The sequence below is a fragment of the Armigeres subalbatus genome, chromosome 1, assembly GCF_024139115.2.
Source record: "Armigeres subalbatus isolate Guangzhou_Male chromosome 1, GZ_Asu_2, whole genome shotgun sequence".
NCBI classification, from domain to species: domain Eukaryota; kingdom Metazoa; phylum Arthropoda; class Insecta; order Diptera; family Culicidae; genus Armigeres; species Armigeres subalbatus.
Window position 1 is genome coordinate 26,321,481 of NC_085139.1, and position 11,826 is coordinate 26,333,306.

The 11,826-nt window shown below is 37.8% G+C and overlaps 1 long non-coding RNA gene across 1 annotated transcript; it reads left to right on the forward strand.

Moving 5' to 3' along the window:
- The first annotated feature begins 4 nt into the window (after window positions 1-4).
- LOC134208195 (uncharacterized) lies at window positions 5-10,776 on the forward strand. The gene is made up of 3 exons (XR_009978539.1): window positions 5-120; window positions 182-688; window positions 10,641-10,776. It is a non-coding gene; the product is annotated as an uncharacterized LOC134208195 (long non-coding RNA).
- The last annotated feature ends 1,050 nt before the right edge of the window (window positions 10,777-11,826 follow it).

An 11,826-nucleotide genomic window follows, 5' to 3' on the forward strand; every position in this document is an offset into this window, starting at 1 on the left:
AACTATAATCTTAGATTAAACCTTCGAATTCGATTTTTGAAAATTATTCATGGTTTTGAGTGAAAATATCATATAACGTGATGAATGCTTCTTCATCAAATAGAACTATCGACTTTTGTGGTAAGTAATTGATTTTAGTTATGAATTTATTTACAACTTAGGACCATTTCTTTCTTGGTAGATCGTTACCTTTACTGTCCATGACCTTCGTGACGGCATCATCTTCATCGATTGAGAATCGGGGTCGCTGTAGTGCCCGAGGAGTCGATTCAAAATTCAGTTGCCTGAAGGCAGGACAGAGGCATGATCTATTATTGACTGGAAGAGTCTCAGAAATGAATAGCACGATCGTACAAAAAAGCGCCACGAATCAGTTGAATCTTAGGACTATAATTTGAAGGTGTTGAAACTCCCACGATTCCCTCGATTCGATTTTTGTTTGTGGGAATGACCGCATCCAAGTCCGCCGACTTTGGTCTCCGGAGAAATGCTTGTTCATGGCAAGCGAACACTTCCCAAACGCAGAACATCTTGAAGTTCATAGGAATATCACTGTATGCAGCTGAACACCAATGCATTGACTGCCAGGCCTGGATCACCGGTCGACATATTATCATTACCGAAATCACCAACGAGATCTTATGTGGGTAAATTGAATGCGGCACGAATGGAATCAGGATTCAGTGAGGTAAATTGTTCTCCTTATTCACGTCTTCAGACGAATGTGCGCCGCAGTAGGTTTGATTGAGATTAATAATTGTATAATTCTAGGAACTTTTTCAATTAGGCGTAACTGCATTTAAAATTTGAAATTTTAAATTTGAAACGGCTAATACTCTCAGTTTAGCATATTTCGTGCATGTCATAAGACGAGTTTGTACAATCCTGATTAATTCCACCACTTTATTTGTACCTCAACATATACTATACGTATTTCGACCTCAAGAGTAAAGTCGTCTTCAGTGTCTCGCACTTGACTCGACTTACGTACGAGACGCTGAAGACTACCTTATTGTTGAGGTCGAAATATGTATCTGTCAAGGAACAAATTAAGTGGTGGAGTTAAATGGGATTGCACAAACTCTTCTTATGACAAGTGAAGATATTCCACTAAAAAGCTCAAAATAATTTTCCTAATATTTCGTGCAACTAGAGCACAATCGCTGTTCCAATATTCAAGGTCACACCTATTTGAAACAAGTTCATAGAATTGTTTGTTTGTATAATTTAGGTTTATAAGCCAATCCCTTATGCAAGCTGCTTTTCTAGTTGTATGTACCAGAATCAACCAATTTAAGGTTTATTAACAACCAAAAGCACATTTTTTAGGAGATGCACTGTACATCTTTATTGAACAAAGCACGAATTTTATAACCCATGGGATCTTCTTTCAATTCAGACAACGTATCTGCTGAATTAATAGTAACTATAAGGGTAAGACGGTATAATGCACCCCACTTGGCCAAAACGTCCCCTTTGATTTCTAGAAAGCTATAACTAACTAAAAATCAATCCATCATACTATGTGAATGTGGAAGTATTTTTGTATTACAAAACGAAAATAATAGCAAAATACAAAAGTTACAGTTTTGATGTAACTTTCAATGTTTGTTTTCTCAACATTCTGGACCGGCGCTAGCATATATTGTTTCCATCTTCAAAAATATAACGTTTTTCGAAAATATGTTTCACTGGTCAAAAGGCCCCAGAGTAGGCAGGACAATATGCCCTTACCATGTGGACACAAGCGCAACGAGCCTGCCGACGAGCCAAATGATATCGAACCAATTGAAATGTAATTCAAACCTGCTTAAATGGACTTATGTTGGTTTTTTAATGTCATAGGGGTTTGTAATCTTTTTATTATGGAATAGATAAAATACTAATGAAGGGCTTTGAAACTTTTTTGGTGAGGGTGGGGCGTTTTGCCCAGGCACTTTCTGAAATCCATTTTTTCACGACTTTTCAAAAAAGCTTTATTTCGTGTTCTCTATGATATTTTTACATGACTATTCACAGGCAATGCATTCGCCACATTTTGGACTACCAAAGAACATTAAGTTAGCATAAATTGCGTTGAAAAGTAAAAAGTTATCAAGGTATTGCTTTAGGGGGGGGACATGTTATACCGTCTTACCCTATTGTTGATTATCAAGAAGATAGACTGACGCTTATTTTTTCAAGGTTAAAATACTTCAAACTTCCATTTACTTCCGCTATATTCACTTATGTATCAACAGATACGTATTTCGTTTTCTACTTTAAAATTTCTTCAGTGTTTTGATATCGACCTATTTTTTGCTGTCGTAAAGAGTGTGAAAATTATGGGTATTAACATTTGCTTATCGGTTAACACATTACAATTATGCAAACAAGTTACTTTGCATCCAAGCTAGTGATTTATGATATTTGAGCGGGATTTCCTATCTATATGGAACAATTTATGCTGCCGTGAATCGCGAGTCAGTCCCATCTGTATTTGACATCCATATACATATGGGACTAACTTGCGGTTAGCGACAGTATACTTTTATGAGCTGTACAACAGTACGTGACGTTACTATACTTTTCATTTCCTATTTCGTAACATTTTTGGTATACTAAGTATACGTAAAGGCTATATGTTCGCTCCAAAAACAAACTTTTTATAGAAGGTCCGGAGACCCATTAGTGTTACATATATACCAATCGACTCAGTTCGACGAATTGAGGTGATGTCTGTGTATGTGTGTGTGTGTGTGTATGTGTGTGTATGTGTGTGTATGTGTGTGTGTATGTGTGTGTATGTGTGTGTGTGCGCAAAACTACTCAAAAAACGTCATTAATTTTTCGGGCACTTATCCTCAACCGATTTGCTCGCAACAAGTTGCATTCGACGCAGAATCCTGTCCCATTGTTTCCTATTTGAAATTGGCCAGATCGGACTATGGGATCGAGAGTTATGGCCAAAATACAAATTCATACGAAAAAATCGCGTAAAAAATGTCACTCATTTTTCGGGCACTTATTCTCAACCGATTTGCTCGCAACAAGTTGCATTCGACGCAGAATCCTGTTCCATTGTTTCCTATTTGAAATTGGCCAGATCAGACTATGGGATCGAGAGTTATGGCTGAAATACAAATTCATAAGAAAAAATCGCGTAAAAAATGTCACTCATTTTTCGAGCACTTATCCTCAACCGATTTACTCGCAACAAGTTGCATTCGACGCAGAATCTTGTCCGATTGTTTCCTATTTGAAATTGGCCAGATCAGACTATGGGATCGAGAGTTATGGCCAAAATACAAATTCATACGAAAAAATCGCGTAAAAAATGTCACTCATTTTTCGGGCACTTATCCTCAACCGATTTGCTCACAACAAGTTGCATTCGACGCAGAATCTTGTCCCATTGTTTCCTATTTGAAATTGACCAGATCGGACTATGGGATCAAAAGTTATGGCCAAAATACCAAATCATACGAAAAAATCGCGTAAAAAATGTCACTCATTTTTTGGGCACTTATCCTTAGCCGATTTGCTCACAACAAGTTCGACGTAGAATCCTGTTTCGTTGTTTCCTAGTGAAAATTGGCCATATCGGACTATGAAATCGAAAATTATACCATTTTTGCCTTTCTCGTATACTAAGTATACGGTAAAGGCTATATGATCGCTCCAAAAACAAACTTTTTATAGAAGGCCCGGAGACCCATAGTGTTATATACCAATCGACTCAGTTCGACGAATCGAGGTGATGTCTCTGTGTGTGTGTGTGTGTGTGTATGTGTGTGTGTGTATGTGTGTGTGTGTATGTGTGTGTGTGCGCAAAACTACTCAAAAAATGTCACTAATTTTTCGGGCACTTATCCTCAACCGATTTGCTCGCAACAAGTTGCATTCGACGCAGAATCCTGTTCCATTGTTTCCTATTTGAAATTGGCCAGATCGGACTATGGGATCGAGAGTTATGGCCAAAATACAAATTCATACGAAAAAATCGCGTAAAAAATGTCACTCATTTTTCGGGCACTTATTCTCAACCGATTTGCTCGCAACAAGTTGCATTCGACGCAGAATCCTGTTCCATTGTTTCCTATTTGAAATTGGCCAGATCAGACTATGGGATCGAGAGTTATGGCTGAAATACAAATTCATAAGAAAAAATCGCGTAAAAAATGTCACTCATTTTTCGAGCACTTATCCTCAACTGATTTACTCGCAACAAGTTGCATTCGACGCAGAATCTTGTCCGATTGTTTCCTATTTGAAATTGGCCAGATCAGACTATGGGATCGAGAGTTATGGTCAAAATACAAATTCATACGAAAAAATCGCGTAAAAAATGTCACTCATTTTTCGGGCACTTATCCTCAACCGATTTGCTCACAACAAGTTGCATTCGACGCAGAATCTTGTCCCATTGTTTCCTATTTGAAATTAGCCAGATCGGACTATGGGATCAAAAGTTATGGTCAAAATACAAATTCATACGAAAAAATCGCGTAAAAAATGTCACTCATTTTTCGGGCACTTATCCTTAGCCGATTTGCTCACAACAAGTTCGACGTAGAATCCTGTTTCGTTGTTTCCTAGTGAAAATTGGCCATATCGGACTATGAAATCGAAAATTATACCATTGTGCCTTTCTCGTATACTAAGTATACGGTAAAGGCTATATGATCGCTCCAGAAACAGACGTGTGAGATAAGTCCCGGAGACCCATAGTGTTATATACTAATCCAGTCAGTTCGACGGAGCGAGGTGATGTCTCTGTGTGTGTGTGTGTGTGTGTGTGTGTGTGTGTGTGTGTGTGTGTGTGTGTGTGTGTGTGTGTGTGTGTGTGTGTGTGTGTGTGTGTGTGTGTGTGTGTGTGTGTGTGTGTGTGTGCGCAAAACTACTCAAAAATGTCACTCATTTTTCGGGCACTTATCCTCAACCGATTTGCTTGCAACAAGTTGCATTCGACGCAAAATCCTGTCTCATTGTTTCCTATTTGAAATTGGCCAGATCGAACTATGGGATCAGAAGTTATGGCCAAAATACAAATTCATACGAAAAAATCGCGTAAAAAATGTCACTCATTTTTCGGGCACTTATCCTCAACCGATTTGCTCGCAACAATGTGCATTCGATGCAGAATCCTGTCCCATTGTTTCCTATTTGAAATTGGCCAGATCGGACTATGGGATCAGAAGTTATGGCCAAAATACAAATTCTTAAGAAAAAATTTCGTAAAAAATGTCACTCATTTTTCGGGCACTTATCCTCAACCGATTTGCTCGCAACAAGTTGCATTCGACGCAGAATCCTGTCCCATTGTTTCCTATTTGAAATTGGCCAGATCAAACTATGGGATCGAAAGTTATGGCCAAAATACAAATTCATACAAAAAAATCGCGTAAAAAATGTCACTCATTTTCCGGGCACTTATCCTCAATCGATTTGCTCACAACAAGTTGCATTCGACGTAGAATCCTGTCCCGTTGTTTCCTATTTGAAATTGGTCAGATCGAACTATGGGATCAGACGATATGGCCAAATTACAAATTCATACGAAAAAATCGCGTAAAAAATGTCACTCATTTTTCGGGCACTTATCCTCAACCGATTTGCTCGCAACAATGTGCATTCGATGCAGAATCCTGTCCCATTGTTTCCTATTTGAAATTGGCCAGATCGGACTATGGGATCAGAAGTTATGGCCAAAATACAAATTCTTAAGAAAAAATTTCGTAAAAAATGTCACTCATTTTTCGGGCACTTATCCTCAACCGATTTGCTCGCAACAAGTTGCATTCGACGCAGAATCCTGTCCCATTGTTTCCTATTTGAAATTGGCCAGATCAAACTATGGGATCGAAAGTTATGGCCAAAATACAAATTCATACAAAAAATCGCGTAAAAATGTCACTCATTTTCCGGGCACTTATCCTCAATCGATTTGCTCACAACAAGTTGCATTCGACGTAGAATCCTGTCCTGTTGTTTCCTATTTGAAATTGGTCAGATCGAACTATGGGATCAGACGATATGGCCAAATTACAAATTCATACGAAAAAATCGCGTAAAAAATGTCACTCATTTTTCGGGCACTTATCCTCAACCGATTTGCTCGCAACAATGTGCATTCGATGCAGAATCCTGTCCCATTGTTTCCTATTTGAAATTGGCCAGATCGGACTATGGGATCAGAAGTTATGGCCAAAATACAAATTCTTAAGAAAAAATTTCGTAAAAAATGTCACTCATTTTTCGGGCACTTATCCTCAACCGATTTGCTCGCAACAAGTTGCATTCGACGCAGAATCCTGTCCCATTGTTTCCTATTTGAAATTGGCCAGATCAAACTATGGGATCGAAAGTTATGGCCAAAATACAAATTCATACAAAAAAATCGCGTAAAAAATGTCACTCATTTTTCGGGCACTTATCCTCAACCGATTTACTCGCAACAAGTTGCATTCGACGCAGAATCCTGTCCCATTGTTTCCTTTTTTTAATTGGTCAGATCGGACTATGGGATCAGAAGTTATGGCCAAAATACAAATTTATACGAAAAAATCGCGTAAAAAATGTCACTCATTTTCCGGGCACTTATCCTCAATCGATTTGCTCACAACAAGTTGTATTCGACGTAGAATCCTGTCCCGTTGTTTCCTATTTGAAATTGGTCAGATCGGACTATGAGATCGAAAGTTATGGCCAAAATACAAATTCATACGAAAAAATCGCGTAAAAAATGTCACTCATTTTTCGGGCACTTATCCTCAATCGATTTGCTCACAACAAGTTGCATTCGACGTAGAATCCTGTCCCGTTGTTTCGTATTGAAAATTGGCCATATCGAACAATGGGATCGAAAATTATACCATTTTTTTTGCCTTTCTCGTATACTAAGTATACGGTAAAGGCTATATGATCGCTCCAAAAACAAACTTTTTATAGAAGGCCCGGAGACCCATAGTGTTATATACCAATCGACTCAGTTCGACGAATTGAGGTGATGTCTGTGTGTGTGTGTGTGTGTGTATGTGTGTGTGTATGTGTGTGTGTGTGTGCGCAAAACTACTCAAAAAATGTCACTCATTTTTCGGGCACTTATCCTCAACCGATTTGCTCGCAACAAGTTGCATTCGACGCAGAATCCTGTCCCATTGTTTCCTATTTGAAATTGGCCAGATCGAACTATGGGATCGAAAGTTATGGCCAAAATACAAAATCATACGAAAAAATCGCGTGAAAAATGTCACTCATTTTTCGGGCACTTATCCTCAACTGATTTGCTCGCAACAAGTTGCATTCGACGCAGAATCCTGTCCCATTGTTTCCTATTTGAAATTGGCCAGATCGAACTATGGGATCGAAAGTTATGGTCAAAATACAAAATCATACGAAAAAATCGCGTAAAAAATGTCACTCAGATCTGGGGCGCGAATCCTCAACCGAGTTGCTAGCAACCAGTGGTATCCGACGCAGAATCCTGTCCCATTGTTTCCTATTTGAAATCGGCCAGATCGGACTTTGGGATCGAGAGTTATGGCCAAAATACAAATTCATACGAAAAAATCGCGTTAAAAATGTCACTCATTTTTCGGGCACTTATCCTCAACCGATTTGCTCGCAACAAGTTGCATTCGACGCAGAATCCTGTCCCATTGTTTCCTATTTGAAATTGGCCAGATCGAACTATGGGATCGAAAATTATGACCAAAATACAAAATCCTACGAAAAAATCGCGTAAAAAATATCACTCATTTTTTGGGCACCTGTCCCATTGTTTCCTATTTGAAATTGGCCAGATCGAACTATGGGATCGAAAGTTAAGGCCAAAATACAAAATCATACGAAAAAATCGCGTGAAAAATGTTACTCATTTTTCGGGCACTTATCCTCAACCGATTTGCTCGCAACAAGTTGCATTCGACGCAGAATCCTGTCCCATTATTTCCTATTTGCAATTGGCCAGATCGAACTATGGGATCGAAAGTTATGGCCAAAATACAAAATCATACGAAAAAATCGCGTTAAAAATGTCACTCATTTTTTGGGCACTTAACCTCAACCGATTTGCTCACAACAAGTTGCATTCGACGTAGAATCCTGTCCCGTTATTTCCTATTGAAAATTGGCCATATCAGACTATGGGATCGAAAATTATCCAGCTTTTACGCTAGCCATAAATTAACAAGGGGTGAATCGAATTTGACATATGCTGTGTACACATTTTATTAATACATAATATCTTAGTAGCCATGAATTAGTTACAGATCTGTCATTTTTTTCAATTTCAATGCAGTTCAATTTCCGGGTTTTTATTTATTTCATATTTTGCGAAATAGAATCAAAATGTATTTTTTTTTGACTGATATTCTGACTGCGTTTTTTGCGATATGGGCAAATCGATGCATTTTGAGGTTCAATGGATGCTAGGAAGGGTGCGTCAATAGCTGTTCAAAGAAGAGTATCCAGCTCATATTTACACTAGCGGGCGATTCTAGAATACTCCGAGATCAATAGGAAATATTTCAACACTGATATAAGAGTGAATTTATCTCATTTGCATTTGTGATCTTTTATTTCTGAGATGACTAAAATGAAATGTATCAAAGATGATGTTTAATTTTGCGAAACAAACTGTCACGTTTCCTCTGATTTTTGTTATCAAATTTGTTGGAAGAATATTTGCAGAAAGTTGTATTTGACTGATGACCTAATGAGATAATGATAAAAAGAAAAGCGGTTACTTTAGGAATCCTGCCCTGATGTGAAGAACTGAACTCATTCAAAATTCAGGAAAAAATCCTAGCTTCAAACGAACTCCGCCGAACACCTTGTTATGAGCGGTTTAAATATTCCTGTCCTCCGGAGGGTCACACAATGATGAATCAGAGCTTATGAGTACTCCTCGTGATAGAACACACGAGTTCTCCGAAGACGTCAATTTGTAGGTATTTAATTTTTTTACAATCCAACGTTCGTCTCGACGTCCGTAGTAATGGTTTATAACTGGAAACCGAAAGAATACATCCAGATCCGAGGTTCAGTACCACCAAAATGTTCACGAGCTTCAATTTTCCTCTAAAAAAGTCAATATTAAATTATGTTTTTTTTTTTTATTAATTGATGGAAATACTATTCTATGTTGCGATGGTACAATCCAATCGCTTGCAAAATCTGACAGTCGATTGTTTTCATGAAAATTTTCAACTTCACAGCCTGCTAGGATCGAACTATTCCTAAATTATAGTGGACACAGCATGTATCAAGCGGGGTGATTCAAGATTTATGGCATCATAGAGTAAATAGCTGGATACCATTTTTTTATGGAAAAATCGCTAAAAAATGTCACTTGTTTTTCAGGCACTCTTCCTCAACCGATTTGCTCGCATTAAATTTCATTCGACGCAGAATGTCTCATATTTTCTTATTGAAAATTGTCCAGATCGGACTATGAGCTTAGATGTTCTGGTCAAATTACTATTAATTGTGAAAAAGAGTTCAAAAAAGTCTAGCTCACTTGTTTAGCACTTAGATTTCATCTATTCCCCAAGCAACACAAGTTCAACAAATCTGGTTGCAGTAACCATATTGTGACTGAATCCGGTCATATATAAGTTACTGTGATTGATGTGCAATATGTGTGCTTCTCAGGTCGCTCGCAACAGATTGCATTCGACGCAGAATCTTGTCCCATTGTTTCCTATAGAAACTTGGCCGGATCGTAAAAAATAAGACCAATCCACATGTTGGTGTTATTTGAGATTTTTTCAAACCTTTTGAACGAACGAGAAAGGCACCATCACCGCTAGGTGGATTAATCTGGGTTTTTTTTTTTTTTGTTTCGTCATTTGACATGAAGGGCATTTGGGATAATTATGAACAGCATCAGAAAAATCTTTCATAGAAAGCATGCATTTGCTGGGTATAGAGCAATGATTATTGTTACCCTTCATCGGAATCATGAATGCCCAGTGAAAAGCAATAATTAATGTGTTTCCTTCTGGATGGTGGATGTGATTACTTCTTTAAAAGTAGGCATTTGCCCGGAATAAGGCAATGGTGAGTGTGATCCCTTCTTTAAGAATGGGCGATTGCCCGGAATAAAGCATCGGTGGATGTTTTTCCTTCTTTAGCAAATGACGTTTGCCAGGAATAAGCCTATTCAAACCAACGATCCCTTTTTCTAGATCAATGCTAGGATCAATTCTAGGTCAATGCTTCCAAGAGCCTTCTATTAGTCAAATGACGAAGTATCAATAAGTTAACACAATTACTCTGTTGACCAATTTGTTTTATCTTTTTCTGATTATAAAAAACTGAAAATCAAACTGGCAATTCCGAGCAAGGCCGGGTACATAAAGCTAGTTGTATTATAATGGTCACCTGTGGTTTAAAATCACCGGAAAAATGGACAATTTATGCAAGTAAGAATAGATTTTATGAATGCAAAAATAAACTTCCCGCGAAACCTAAAATGACAGCTCCAGCGTAAACTGTGTTAGTGTATATATAACACAGATTTTATCATAGTATTAGTGTGAACATTAAGGTATATTTTTGCACAATGTTATGGTGTGGTAAAAACTATAAAGTTTGTACACTTGAAAATTTTCGAGTCGATTTTTACACTTACCCCCTTTTTCCATTTCCCCCAGTGTACCTTATCTATGTCGATTCGAGACGAAACGATTCTGTTTTGGCCGGAAAAGTGGAAAATATCTGGATTTGAGAAGGGTAGCAGATTGTGATGGCGAATCGCTGAATTCTTTTTCGCGTTACGTCTTTTACTACTGAATAGGGAACTGAAGTGCTATGATACTACGATGCGCCTTCTGGAAGTCTACTAGACTAGGATTTCGACGAGGAACGGGAAGATTGCAACACAACTACCGGCCGACTTCCGATGATGTCGTCGTCGTTTTGCTATGCAGTACTTGATCCAGCCACTATTTCAACGATTGGTAAGGAGTAAGTAGACTGTTCGTAATCTTAATACAGTCGTGGAGGTAAGCAAACTCTTACTTATTTTATCGAATATTATGCTTGAGGATCGTGACGGAATTTCGGGCACTGTTTTATTTGTTACCCAATTTAATAAACAAACTACATATTCTCTAATGTTTGACAAATTTAGGATTCAAGTTAAGTTTAATTATATAAAATCCATTTCAATGTGAAATAGTTGGCGGTATACTTTTTCACTCTTTTGTTCGTTTTAGAAGACGAAGCAAATATCGCTAAGATTACTCTGCAGCAGTTATCTCGACCCACTGAGAAATGGACACGAATATTGGGTCCATTTCTTTGATAACTACGTTTTAAGTTTTCTGATTATTTTTGCTTTTGCTGCCCAAATGCAGATTAGCAACAAAAATATAAAAATATTTTTTTTAAGAAATGTAACATAGTCGTTTGTATATATGTTTTAAAATTACTGATACACTTCAATATTCATTCACTTGTAGAGTGCGTTATTCAGGATGATGAAATTTTACTCCAAAGAGTGGAATAATATCGATATGCTCGATGTAAACGCATTGGAGTTGTTGCTGAATTTAACCAATTTAAATAGAGAGCGACAGCAGCACCCTTGGCGCAAAGGCACTTCCACAGCCGCCGAACCGTCCGCAGTTGAGCATTGAGGACACAATTCCGATGGAAACAAAGTTGGATCAAGTGAGATCAATTGCGAAGCACATGTAACATGTTTAAAGCAGAAGCTCTTTCGATAGAGGAGGAATTAAACCGGTGAGCACGTTCCAATTATTTACTTTTTACTTTCATTGCTTTATTAAAACCTAAAAATTCATTTGAAAAATTCCACTAAATACGTACAGGGCA